Source organism: Rousettus aegyptiacus, unplaced genomic scaffold (assembly GCF_014176215.1).
Source record: "Rousettus aegyptiacus isolate mRouAeg1 unplaced genomic scaffold, mRouAeg1.p scaffold_m13_p_1, whole genome shotgun sequence".
Lineage (NCBI taxonomy): Eukaryota > Metazoa > Chordata > Mammalia > Chiroptera > Pteropodidae > Rousettus > Rousettus aegyptiacus.
In genome coordinates, this window is record NW_023416284.1 from 14,388,746 (window position 1) to 14,403,499 (window position 14,754).

The 14,754-nt window shown below is 47.8% G+C and overlaps 1 long non-coding RNA gene across 1 annotated transcript; it reads left to right on the forward strand.

Moving 5' to 3' along the window:
- The first annotated feature begins 2,634 nt into the window (after window positions 1-2,634).
- LOC118610039 lies at window positions 2,635-4,612 on the forward strand. The gene is made up of 2 exons (XR_004953719.1): window positions 2,635-3,018; window positions 4,503-4,612. It is a non-coding gene; the product is annotated as an uncharacterized LOC118610039 (long non-coding RNA).
- Window positions 4,613-14,754: the final 10,142 nt, after the last annotated feature.

The window sequence follows — 14,754 nt, forward strand, 5'->3', positions numbered from 1 at the left end:
AAAGTGCCATACGAGGTGCCAGTGAGTAAGAGGCCACACTCCCATTGTGCTGGCCACGTGCCACACTCTTCTAATTTAACAACTCGAGAACCCATTATCACCATCCCCATTTTAAAGATGAGGAAATTGAAGCTCAGAGAGGACCAGTGACTTGCCTGAAGGCACAGAGCTTAAGAAGTGGCAGAGCAGGATTCAAAGCCAGGCAGCCTGACTTCGGGGGCTGAATGTTTAGCCACTACGCTAGCTGGTATGTCCCTCATCAGCGCCTCCTGCCATCGCCCTTCACCTCCCGTTGCGGGTCCTTCCATCTCTTACCTGACAGCAGTGTGGTTGGTTCAGGGACAAGATACCTGAGCTTTAGAATCATAGGTGTCTGGATGCTAAGCCTCACCCTGTTGCTTCCTAGCTGTGAGTCCCTGAGGCAAACTTACCACGGCTCTGAACCTCAGTTTTCTCATCTATAAAATAGGATTGTATAATTTATAGGGTGGCCATAAAGTCTGGATGCACTGATTATTATTATTGTATATGTTTTGTAATGTGCTATCAACAAACCGTTTATTATGTATGTGTATGTGCCTGTGTTACGAGACCTTATAGCTGCCCCTTCATAGGGCGGTTTGGAGGACCAGACATAAAGAAAGGTGAACGGCCTGGTTCATAATAACTGTTCCAGATGCATCAGGCTGCTCTCACGGAGGCACTGTGGAAGGTCATCTGTGAGGAGTAGATTTTGGGATGGAGGAAGAGCACAGGACCAGGCGTCAGGAGACCTGCATTCTGTGTAGAGCTCTACCATCAGCTCGTCGTGTGACCTTGAACGAATCACTCCATCTTTCCTGGGTTCAGTCTCCCTCCTTCCAAGTTGTATGCATCACTCCTACCATGCGTGAACAAAATTGTCTCCAAGGTTTTGAAGAGATGAAATTTTTGCATAAGAGCACAGGAGTGTTTTCTGGGACCCTCCGAAGGCTGCTCTTGTGGAGGCTTCCCCCTTCTCTTGGGGTGCCCTTCGTGGCTACCACCCTTGAGACAGAGAGGGGGTTTTGCAGCAAACTCTCACATCTCATCTGCTCTGGCAGAGCCACGGTGTTGTGGCTCAGCATGTGGGCTCTGCAGCCCGAGGGCCTCGATCTCATCTCTGCTTCCTCATCTGTAAAACAGGGATGGAGATAATGGACATCCTTATCTCCACTGAACAGATAAGGAGACTGAGGTTCTAGGAGGTCATGGCTCCCATCTTTTCCTTGTCCTACTGTCCCTGACCCATCCTCCCACAAGTGTGGGCTTTGCCAGTGTGGGAATCCTGGTTCCTTCTAAGCATCCCAGAGGGCGGTCACATTGTCCTTTGCTGTCCACCCAACTTCCTGTCTCTCCAGTCTTCTTCACCTGGTAAATTCATCCAGCAGGGTCAGGCTCCTGGGCCAATCTGGTGTCCCTACTTACAAGCGTGGCAACTCTGAGTAAGCTGCCTACCCTCTCTGGGCCCCCCTTCCCTCATCCATGTAATGGGGACAACAGGCCCTACCTCACATGCACAAATGCTCAGCACACCCAGTACCCACCCCATTGAGAGTGTTCACAACTGTCAGCTTTTTTTTTGCCTTCGCCATTGTTTTTTAGACCCACCTCAAATATTGCCTTCTTAGGGGGCTACCCTGGTGCCTCTGTATGGACCGAGTTTCTGTGGGCTCCCACAGCCTGGTCTCTATGGCACTTTTAGTCTCGTATCATAACTATCCACCATGGTGTCCGTATCCCACACTACCACAAACGCCTGTGTTCTAGTTCCCTTGGCATCTGCTGTGTCTGGCATAGGGACTGATGTACAGCAGTCCATGAATGAATGAATGAATGGTGCTAAATTTATTAGCTCTATTTTCTGCCCTATCAGGGCAGAGCCGCAGGATTCTACTACCACTGTTATTTCTTCCGCCAGCACCATTACTGAGCATTTACTATGTGCCAGGCATCGGGGTAAGTAAGCATTTCTCAGTTCCATCTTACATCTCTCTGTCATCCTATGGGGCGGGTGTTCTATTAATATCCTCATTTCGCAGAGAAGGAAACAGGCTCTGCTGGGGGTGATGGCAGAATCTGCAGTGGCCCAGCCAGGGCTCACAGCCTCTCCGGTCCAGGTGAGGGTGGGTGGTGGGAACCCAGAACAATGGGAACCTGTCACTCCTTCTAGAATTTGCCTTTGACTATTCTCTCCTTGTAGAACTGCTCTCTTCTCTCAAAGACCTTGCTTCTCCCAGACTTCCCTCATACCCCTCATTCTCCTTCTCAAGTTCTGTGCAACCCTTAAATGTTGGTGTTCTCCGGGTTCTACCCTCAAACCTTGTAGCAAACGGAGACAGGGATGTATTTTTGTCTGTCTGGCACGTTTCCCATCCCTTCCCATTTCTTGTCCATGTGGGAAGGCAGGGTGTGCATCAGAGGGCCCCATCCACTGGGAAGGGCAAGTGGGCCACTATAGGGCCCCCTTCTCCTTGATACAATGAGTGGATTGGGCCTGGGCATGTGATGTAGGCTCAGTCAATCAGGGCCCTTCCTGGGATTGTGATGGAGCCACTGGGGACCATTGGTTTTCTCCTTCTGAAGTGTTGGCTGATGGAATGTAAATGCGTGAGCTTCTTTCCTGGGACTGGAGAGGGCCTGCTGCCATGGGACAGAAGGAGGCCTGCTCTTGAAGAAAGGCAGAAGCAAACAGAACTGACTGATGGGGGTGGTGGGGAGATGACCCAAAGGCATTAACTGGGAACCCTGGATCCATCCTGAAACTCATTCACCCTTAATACTCCAAGATAAAGGAACCATTCAAATTCTTAATTTTTCTTTTTTCTTTTTAATTTTTGTCCTTAACCTAGTTTGAATTGAGTTTCTGTCACAACCAAAAATTCCTGACTAATACAATATTCTCTCTCTCTAGCTTCTACTGGGATGCTGTTGAGTCTCATCTACTCCCACTTCTGGGTGCCTAGAGCAGACAGCTCCTGAGGAATGAACGTCTGACAGGTACCTCAAAGATGACCTCACCCTGCTCCCTTCCTGGGTTCCCCAACCCCATTAATGTTGTCACCTCAGGCTCCAGTGACAGAAAATTCAGTATCTTTACACTCTCTCCCTCAAACTGTCCTACTGTCAGTACTGCCATGCTGTTCTGGAACGTTCCCTCTCATCTGTCCCTTTTCCTGCCCCTTGCCATTGCCTTGGTTCAGGCCACCTTCGACTCATGATGACAACTTCACTCTGTCCCCTTTCTTCTTCCTTCCCTTCACCCATCCTCCGTATCTGTGACCACACTGATCTTCCTAGAACCCAAAGCTGACCATGTCGCTCCCCTGCTTCAAACATTGCCTGGTTCCCCATCAGCGCCAGGACCCCTGCCCAACCTGTCGTCATCGTGAACCCTAATTCTTCTTCCCGCCCTGAGTTTCAGCCACCTGTCACGCCCTTTCCCTGAACACACTACACACTTTCTCAACCCGGGACTTTTCTGCTGGAATTTGTCCCTGTCTGGATGGACTGTGTCTCCTCTTCTCCTCATGTGAAGTACAACCTCAAAAGTCTTCTGCAGGCTGACTCCTCCAGGAAGTCCTCCTCCCTGTAACCCCTGCCCAACCCCTAGGGAGGCCGCTTCCTACCTCATCTGTGCCCCCAGGACACCTCTGCCTCTTGGGCTAACCAGACCATGAAGATCCTGAGGTTCAATCTCTCTCCACCCTGTGCCAGTGAGGTATGATGTCGTTGGCTCTCCGAGAAGGCAAACACTAAATGGCCCTTTTCACGGAGATGCTCTGAAACTCACTGGCTAAATCTAGTTAGGTTCTCGACTAATCTTGGATGTCTTAGGACAAAGAGGCACCTGGAAGAAATCATAATCACAGTTCTTTGCATGTGGACAGCACTTTACAGTTTACAAAATGTTTCCAGGTTTATTTTCTCATGGGGTCTTTACATTTCAGTGGATAATCAGGGAATGTGTTATCAAAAACAAACAAACAAACCCCAAAACCTACTTTACAGAAAGAAAAATTGGTTCAGAGAGCTAAGAATGGGACCAATCCCCAGTTTAGGGCAAGCCCTTACCTCTCTCAGACCCTCAGACTTTTCTGATCCAAGCCTTGCCCAACCTCCCCGTTTCCCAGATGGGAGCTGAGAACCAAGGGAAACCAGAGAACCTGGGTAAGAAGAGAGAGTGCTGGCTTCCAGATTGGGCTACGAGTAACCGTAAGGGTCCCCAAAAGGACAGCTACTGCCCTTATTGTGTACAGTGTTCTAGGCACCTCCGGGGCATTATCTGCTTTTGAGGAAGGGTTCATCATTCCCATTCTACAAACGGGGAAACTTAGGCACAGAGCAGTTAACAGACTTGCCTCTTGTAGACAGGTTCTTCCTGACGCCTCGGTATTGATACAGCACGTTAGAGTTTATAACATTCGCATCTCTTCCCCATCGCCAGCCTGACTCTGGGAGGTGGATATTCTCCTATTTTACAGAGGCGGCACCTGAGGCTCGGAAGTCAACTGTGGAGCGGAGAGACGGCACTGGGCTTTCTGATCCCGCTGAACATGTCCTGAGCCGGGGGGCTCGGCTCCCGCGAAGGGTGGGCAGGGCGTGGAGTGGGTGCCCCGTCATCTCCACCGCCCCTCCTGGCCGCGAGCGCCGCAGGTGCACGGCCGGTGGCTCTGGCACTGCGGGTGTGTGGCGGGTGTGCCGCGTGGGCGTGGGCGAGGGACCCAGACAGGCGGAGCCCCACGCCCATCCTCCCTCCCACCTGCCCTTTCTCCCGTGGCTGGTGGCAGGTGAGTGGGTGTCGAGGAACCGCCAGACAGCGGAGAAAACAGGACGCCGCAGAAATCAGATTACTCACCTGCAGCTGCGAGTACCCAGGGCTAATAAAAGCTGAGCTTCCTGTTGTTTCTTTATTACCACCCTCTGCCTCCCCCAGCCCCAGCCCGCTCCCAGCTGCAGCCAGAGCCCTAACTGATCGCCAGAAACCAGTAGCTTCAGGGTCCAGGACCACTCCACCGCCTCCAATTCCAAGTGTGCAGCACGGGACTGGGTTAATGCCGTCTCGAGGGTGGCCCTCCATCACCTGCACAGAGTCACCTGGGGTGCCGGTTGACAAAACAGGTCCCCAGACACTGCTTGGCACCTGCTGAATCGAATCTCTGCAGTGTGGGGCCTAAGAGCCTGTGAATTCATACCAGTCTCCGGGGTTTTATGTGCAGGCTAAAGTTTGAGAATCTCCAGGTTCAGGTATTGCTAAGTTCAGATGATGTGAGTTTGTTTTTCCTAACTGCCATCCACAAATTAGAGATGGAACTTATCCCCAATATTAGCCAAGTTAAGGCCCTATCCTCAGAGCCTCCATTTTCTCGTCTGTTGAGTGGGGATGAGGACAGTACTTCTTGGGACTGAAGTATTACTGAGAAAAGCCCTTCACCATGGAGCTTCTCCAAAATTCAGTCCCCACCGTCCCAGAAAAATGTTCCTGCCCAGGGCATTGACGACCCCAGATGGCCAGATCTGGCGGCCTTTTCTTAGCCTCTCTGGGACATCCGATTCTGGGATGATTCTCCTCCTTCAAGCACTCACCTCCCTCAGCTTCTGGGAGGCCTCATCTTCCCATTTTCCGCCTTTGCAGCCCCTCCCCTCTCCTCTTCCCCTTTCCTCTGGGATCACAGGCGCCTTAGCCCCTGCGCACCTCCATACGCTTCCTGGACAACCTCACCTACTCTGTTACCCTCCCCAAGCTGAGCCCCACCCTGAACGTGTAAATACAGTACCTCTGCGACCCCCGAGCACCACATCTCAACTTGGTCGACTCTGAACCCATCATCTTGATCGCCCCTCCCGCATGCCTCTCCTCTGGGTTCCCCGTCTCAGCGTGTCACACCTGGGTATTGTCCCAGGTGATTTCTGCTCCCTTGCCCCCACATAGTCTTTCGGTCCAATCAGTTTTATCTCCCCAGTTACTCTAGAATCTGTCCCCTTCTCTCCAGTGCTCCTGTCCCTGTGCCCTCTAGACCCACTAGTTCAGGATTCCGTAATCTCTCACCTCGATTATTTTAACAGCCTCTTAAACAGCCTTCCTGGCTCTAGTTTTACCCCTCACTTTAGCCAAGGGGATCTTTCCGGGACACAAATCTCATCTCTGCCTGTTTCAAACAAACCTTCGGTGAGCCCTCAGAGTCTTCAGCAGCCAGTCCAAATCCCTCCTCCTCCCACTGAGCTCTCATCTGGGCACAGGGGACCCCTTCATCCCACCTCTTCGGCACTTTGCATGAACAGTGACATTTGCTGAGCTCGTCCTGAATGCTCAGTACCTTGGCAAGCCAATTATCTTCATAGCATTAGCTCAGCCTCATAGCTTTCTCATGATTGTTATTCTTGATTTACAGATGAGAAAACTGAGGAAGAGAGACGCTGGGTCACTCGCCCAAGGTCACACAGCTGGTAAGTAGCAGAGCTGGGATTCGTACCCAGGTCCTCTAGCTCCAAGGCTGGTGTTCCTCACTGCTCTGATCTTGAGCCCCTTCTCCCAGGTCGATCAGGTTCTCTTTCTCTTCTGTCTTCCCTGGTGACTGAGAGGAGGCCTTGCATGTGGTAGACGCTTGTTGAATAAACAAGCGACTCTATCCACACTCTCATTGGAATCTTATCACATCCCTGGCAACTACGGAAGTTAAAAATTTTTTTTATTATGTAATATTTGATTAATACAAAATTATGATGAATGTGCACCCATTTCCCCAACTTAGGAACTGGAACTTCAGCAGCGCTGTTGAAGCCCCTGTGCGCCTCCCCAATTCTGTTCTTTGCCTCACTCCAGAGGCCAACACAGTCTTGAATTTTGTGGTCACCGATCATTGCTTTGGAAAAAAAGTAGTGTCTTCATATGGGGATGAATCCTATACTATGCATTGTTTTATTTGCATTTCGACCTTTATATAAATAGTATGACGCGTATACATTTTTCTTTGGCTTGATTTTTTTTTCTGCATCATTATGTTTCTAAAACACAGACGTTTTGGCTGCCATTCATTCATTCATTCATTTTTTCCATCTGTCTAGTATCCCACTGTCTAAATAGACCTCAGTTATTTCATCTGTTCTCCAGTCAATGGGCGTGTAAGTTGTTTCTAGCGTTTTGCTATAACTAATAGGGCTGCCACGATCATCCTGACGTATGTTTCTTGGTGCACATATGCAGGAGTTTCTCTGAGGTACAGACCTAGGATTGCAATTGGGGCTCATCAAGCTCACACACGTGCAGCTTTACAAGTGCTGCCAAATTGTTCTCCAAAGCACTTGTACGGATGAACACTCTGCACTTCCTCTGCCACAGTGGAGGAGAGTCCAGTTGCCGACACTTAGTGTGAGCAGACTTCTTCATATTCCCTAATATGTCAGTCCTCGTTATTTGCATTTCCCTAATGAGATGAAGCATCTTTTCATTTATTTTGCATTCTGGTTTCTTTTTCAGTGAATTTCCTGTTCAAGCCTTTTGCCCACTTTTTTAATTAGGTCGTTTAGTTCTTATTGCTTTGAGGCATCCTCAGTGAAGTTTTTTGTTTCTGTTTCTTAATAGAGTGAGAATCTGAGATCCAAGTTCACAAGAGACAGAGCTGGGTCCCAAACCCACATCTATCTGATTCTAGGCCCCTTTGTACCAAACGCTTTGCCTTTCATTCATTCATTCATTCATTCATTCATTCATATGTCTCAAATGTCAACTGATGACCTTCTCAATAAATACTGGAGAAGGAATAGAGAGTTGTGGTTAAGAGTGTAGACTCTGGAGCCCCTCTGCCTGGATCTTAATCCCTTCCCTGTCACTCACTAGCTATGACCATGGGTAAATTTCTAGCAAATCTGTACTTTGGTCTCCTTATCTATAAGAAGGATGATATGAGCATTACCTCTGTTACAGGGTTGATATGTGGAGACTGAATGTGTTAGTTCATATAATAAGGTTTAGGACTGTATCCAGCATAGTTGGTGCTGAATAAATAACTAGCACATAACAGCATAGTACTGCTTCTGGGGACGTGGGGATGAAAAGACAGACAAGGACACTGCCCTTGTGGAGCTCACTGTCCAAGGAAGGTGATGGACACAAAACAAGTAAATAAATACATAAAATAATGTGGCTCGTGGTAGGGCAAGGAAGAAAACCACAAGGCAACAACACAGAGTGACCAGGCGCTACCTTAGTTGGGTGGTCATGCAGGGAAAGCCCCCTGAAGGAGGTGACATTTAGGCTGAGGTGTGGAGGATGAGAATGAACCACCAGGGCAAAGAGCAGAGAGAGGAGCCTCGCGGAGTAAGGGGTACGCACGCAGGCCCCGAGGCAGGAAGAGCGTGGCATATCCAGGAGACCGTCAGGAGGGCAGCGTGGCTGGAGCCAAGTGAGCAAGGAGGTGAGGGGCAGGAGAGGAGGCTGGGGAAGCCATCAGGGTGAAGAGTCTGGATTTTATTCCAAGTGCAGTGGAAAGTTTTGGACAGCAGAGTGTTGTATGTGTGTTTTTAGAAGATCACTCTAACTGCTGCATGAAGATCAACTGTCTATGAATTCATCTAAATATTTCTTGTAGCCACTAGTATTTTTAGCCTGTACCCCTTCTGTGCAAAGCAAAACTTCCCTTTATTGATCTTAAGTTTACTGCTTTCAGGTTTCAAGGGGAGCCCCACTTCTGCTTCATATCTGAGGGTTATCAGCCCAATGTGAGATCTCCACTCAAGATTTTTACAGAGATGGTGAGAGGAAGGTCTCCCAAGTGGTACCTTATCTGCTCTGTGATGTTTCCCCACCTGTAAAATGAAAATAATGAGAGGGGCTACCTCAGAGAGGTTTTCAGGATGAAAGATGCAGCTTGGCAGCAGAGAGTGACCACACGGGCTAGCTGCCATGAAGATGACAATGACGGTGATGACAATGTTGAGGATGGCGGGGATGATGAGGATCTTGGGCAAGTGACTGAACCTCTCCAGCCTGAGCTGAGAAATAAAGTAAAATAAGGATGTTGTAAAATAAACCTGTAAAATAAGGGTGTTGGATTGTTGGACCAGATGATCTGTGGGGACCTGCCCAGCTCTGATGTCCTAGAATTCTCTGAGTTAGACCCTCTCTCTTCCTCCTCTCAGCCTATGCAGGTCAATCTCTTTCCTGCAGTTTTGTTGTTCCCTGCTGACGTGCGGTGAGAGAGGGAGTCGCGTGGTAGAGAGGAAACTGGCCTGGAGTCAGGAGGCCTGAGGTTCCAGCTGTGACATTTACAGTGGGGTCCTCATCGTGGTGCATTTAACGTACACACATGGAAACACACATGTAGGAGAGAAGAAAGAGAGGGACATGCATGAATCACTGCCGTGGAGTGACATTCCCGTTCCATCCCGTGAGCGCTCACATCCTGATGAGGGACATGACCTAATGTGACCTGCCACAGTCCCCCAGTTGGTCCCACTTCCCCCACGCCCAGCAGAGTATGGGCTCTCACCATATGGAGCGTGATTCAGGCATTCAAAGGCTTTTTATACTGTGCGGCCCTACATAAAAGCCAACCACTTCATCTAATGGTCAGCGGAAGCCACGGCGATCTGTAACAACACCAGAGAAAGAACCTGCCATATTCCCTGTCAGCTGATGGATGACCCCGCTTCCTGTTTCACTGGGAAAACAGAAGGAATCGAAGGAAACTTCCCCAGACTCTCGCCTCGCCCTCAGCTCACCTGATGGCATCTGTGCCCATTGCTCCGCCTCTCCCCTGGTACCCAGATGCCTTGTGTTTACTTCTAAGACCATGCCCCCCACTTGGCGCTGGACTAAGGTCCCTCTTGTCTAGTCCAGGACATCATCCAGCAATCCCTCCTGTCTCTCCTGCAGCCTCGGGTTTCCACCCATTCTACCAGTTCATTCCCATCAACACAATCAGGCAGCAGTTCTCATCTTAAACAAACTCACCCCTGCAAGGATGCACGTGGCCACAGGCACTTTTCTTTACTTCCCTTTACAGCGAAACGTCTCCAAGAAGTTTCCGGATTGACAATCGTAATTGTTCTTTTCCCTTTCCCTTTCTGTCTTCAACTCACTCTAGTTGGGCTTTCACCCTCAATGCTTCACTGAAACTGTTCTTGTCAAGGTCATCAATGACCTCATGCTGCCTAACGCAAGTCATTTCTCAGTCCTCATCATCAGCTTCTGACCAGGTGATTCAGGCCTCCTCCAGGTACACATTCTTCCTGTATCTTCCCGAATCTCACTCTCTGGGTTCCCCTCCAACCACACAGGACCCCGGTTCAGTTTCCCTCTCCCTCATCTCCCTGATGTCCTCATGCTGGAACTCCCTGCAGGTTGGCCCTTGGACCTCTCCACTTGCTTAGCTCACTCCCCAGATGCTCGCATCCATCCCAAGGCTATACATATATCTAATAAACTGATGACTAGATTTGCTTCTCTAGCCCAGACCTTCCCACTCCACTCCAGAATCATGCGCCTCTACTCAAGATGTCCAAACATGAAATAGCCACGACCAAATTATTAATTTTTACCCCCAAACCTGACCCTCTTTTGGTTTTCCCATCTCAGCAAACGGCAACTCCATCTTTTCTGTTGCTCAGGCTACGAGTTGGTTCGTCCTTGACTCCTCTCTCCTATCCACATCTGACCCAGCAAAAAAACCACCTTTAAAAGATGTGCAGAATCTGACCCTCACCACCACCACAGCTACTACCTGTGTCAGAGGGACCATCGTTTCTTGGCTGGATTTGTACAACAGCCTCTGATCCCTCCCCTCATGTTCTATACTCCACATCCCAGCCAGCACCATCTTTTAAAATCGAGTAAAGCCAAAATCTATTCGTTCCTCTTTTCGGTCCCTCTGGAGACTGCCCTTTCCCTCGAAGAAAAACTTAATGCCTTTCCACTTCGAGAAGGTCTCACACGAGCTGTGTACATCCTCCTCACCTTGTCTCCTCTTGCTTTCCCGTTCCTCACTTCGGCTATTCTGGCATTCGTGCTATTTTTTTTTTGAGCCGCCAAGCACATTCGCACCTCAGGACCTTTGCACTTGCTGTCACCACTGCCTGGAGCGGACCATCTGGCCCCTTTAACTATCCACAGGGCTCACTTCTGCTCATCATTGACGACGCGTTCCCCGCCACCCCATGGAAAACAGCGCCGCATCCTCCTTCCCTCCTACTGCTTTGTAGCCCCCTCTACTACTTTACTTTTCTTCGCAGCATTCATCGCCACCGAATGCACGTGCTAAGCATTTTGTTGTTGATTTTTTATCGTATGTCTCCCCCGTACCCCGTAGCATGTCAGCTCCACAAAGGCAGAGGCTTTGTTACATCCTCTACTGTATTATCGAGAACAGTGCCTGGCTCATAGTAGATGCCGAATAAATATATGTTAAATGAATGAAAATGTTCGAGTAACCAGGAAGCTATTTGTTGGTTTCCACTGTGGCATCTTCCTACAGGATCTTCACGCACCTACTCACTCAACAAACATTTTATGGAGTATTTTATTTACATACTAACTTTAAAACCTAACACACACACACACACATCTTGCCAAGTAAGGTGAATTTCCACTGTATTCTTTGTCCTGCCCCTCCCGAGGCTAAGTCTGGGATGCATCGACTTCAAATTCAGTATTCCTTTATTGAGCATCTCTCATGTGCCAACTATTATGCAAGGTCTGAAATTCAAAAAAGAGCAATCAATATAAGATCATCTCTGGACAGAGAGGCAAAGACGAAAACATATAATTTTTTTTTTCCATTTAAAAAATAGGCTTTGTTTCTAGAGCCATTTTCAAAGCAAAATGAAGCAGAACGTACAGAGGGTTCCCATATATCCTTGACCCCACCCCCCACAGTCTCCACCATTATCAGTGATCACACCACCATGGTACAATTGTTACAACTGATGAACTTACATTTTACACATCATTATCACCCAAAGTCCATAGTTTACGTTGCAGTTGACTCTTGGTGTTGTGAAAATATATAATGTAAATACGCGATCGATCGCCTTCAGGGTGAAAGCACTGATGAGGATGTGGGCGACTGGAGAGTCTTAAGCATCATCAGAGGAAGTGCAAATTGGCACACCCTTTGTGGAAGGCATGTCCTTCTGCTCCTGAATCTCCAGTCTGGGACTTACCCTCAAGGGAGTGTCACCTAAAGGCAAAAAGACACAAGGATGTTCACTGAGCTTCTATTTTCATTGTCCTGAAAACTTGGAAACACCCCAATGTTCAACCACAGGGGGCCGTGAAAACTGCGATGGATCCATGCGATGGATCCATACGATGGATACTAAGGGGCTATTAAACATGACTGACACTGTGGAAGGAGACACTTGAGAAGATATTTGCAATGTGTTATTTAAAATGAAAATATAAAAAAAACAGATTGCGGAACAACGTGTAACATATAATGTTATCTTTCTACTTACGTATCTGTCAGTATAGATCCGGGAGGATGTTTAGGAAGAGGGTCGTAACATGCTTAAAATGTGGTGGTTTCTATTGTTGAATCAAGGCGGTGGGTATATGGGTTTATTGTGCTGCTCTTTTTAACGTTATGTTTGAAAAAAAAAATCTTACGATAAAAAGTTGAAAGAAAATGTGGTTATTTCAGGGTAGAATGGTTTGGGGAGTTTTTTTTCTTCTTTATACTTTATGTATTTCATTTAATTCTCTCTAATGAACATCTACCACTTGTGCAAAAACGATAAAATGATTTAAAAATAAAATATAGCTCTTGTCACACAAAATGTTTAAATAAATTTTAAGAAAGAATAGTTGCCCTGATAGTTATAAAAAAAACAAACAAACATGTGACTAGAGGATTGGGTAAATTAATTAGTCATACAAATTCTGTGATACTGTTAAAAAAGGTGTTTTAGAAAAGACATGTATAGTTCTTTAATAAGTGAAAAAAAAACCAGGCTATAAAACAGTTAGTACAGTATTAACCTATTTTTTGGAAAAAACAAAAACAAAAACAAAACAGTACATCATACCCGCCCATAGGAAAAACTGGAAACATCCATGCCAAAATGTTAGCTTTCGTTTTCTTTGGGAAATGGAATTACAGGCATTTTTCCCCTTTCCTTTTGCTTGTCACTTATATGTCATAAGTCGGTTTTGTCCAACAGAATTTTCTGCAGTGATGGGAATGTTCTGTGTCTGCGCCGTGAGAGCCACTAGCCACGTGTGACTACTGAGCACTTCAGTGGTGGCTGGTGAGACTGAGGAGATGAATTTTTTATTGCATTTCATTTTAATTCATTTGAATTTAAACGACCATGTGTAGTAAGGGGCTACATCATTGGGCAGCACAGCACTAAACTGTTAACAAAGAACACACATTGGCTTTGCAAAGAGGAAAAAAAGAACTTTCCCCCTTTTTTCTTGTCTGTTCATTCGTTCTGTTACTTGCAGAGCTCCTTTTGAGACCTCAGGAAGAGGTAGTGAGTGTGAAGGCTTTGCAAACTGTCAAGTGCTGTACTCAGGAGGTGCTGTTGGATGTGACTCTTCTTCCTCTCGCCCCAGGTCCCTTTTTCCTCCTCCTCTCCTGGGCTCTGCCTAGAGAAAGCATTTCTGGGAGGTTTCTGGAAGGGGATGGATGACCTGGGGTCTGGCCCCTGCAGCTAAGAGGCATTCGTTCACTCATGCATTCATTCAACAGCTCTCGTGAGCCATCCCCTCCTGACCAGGCACTGCACTAGCCCTGGGGTACAGTGGGGTGACAATGTGTGCTATTTGCTCACGTGGAGCTCAATGTCCAGACTTGGGAGGTATGGAGGAAGAAGTCGCCCAGAGGGGACCCAAAGGCTTGGGTTTGAGCCTTGGCTCAGCCTCCTCTGGTCATGCCCCTTAATCTTCCTTTACCTCCATTTTCTCTTTCGTAAAAACAGGGAAATAGTGCCACTGCCCTCCCAACCCCACAGAGCTGATTAGGGCCGGGAACATGGATTGCAAAGCCTGTAGACATGTTCATGGTCAAAGAACGTGCCCTTCTGGAAGAATAATTGGATTGTGGCCACCAGTTCCAGTGCCTATCATAGATACTATTAATATTTTCTCACAACACATCATTGTTGTTTTTTTTTTTTTAAGCATGGTTAACATATCAACCTTAGGAGAACTGGAAAAAGATGTAATCATTCATCCATATGACATCTGTTGATCCCCTACTGTGCTCCAGGCCAAGGTGGGGTAGGGTGTCTGTCTGGAAATACAGACATGGATTATGGCCCTTCCCTTGAGGACCTGACAAGGGAGCAGAGGGGACACATAGGAAATATCCAAACTCCATTCAGCCATTCCACTGGTATATGCCAGGCCACTGGGGACATAATGGAACAAGACAGCCTCTGATCTCAGGAAGCTTTTAAAGACAGTGAGGGAAGCAGATATTTATCAAATAGCCACTCAAATATATAATTACAAGCTGTGATAATGTTTAAGAGGAGGAAGCACAGAGTGTTATGAAAACATATCACGGGAGATCTTGATTTAGTGGTGGTGGGAGGGTCATAGACGATGTCTCCTAGGAGATCGGGATCTGAAGGAGTTTCATAAGAGGTGAAGGGGTGGGGAAATGAGTCCAGATGGAAGAAACGGTGTGTGCAAAGGCCCTGAGGTGGGAGGGGAAAGGGCACTCCTGAAGCCAGAATGGCTGGAACCCAGTGGGTAGAAAGGATGGGGTACGATACGTGGCTGGGGAGGGT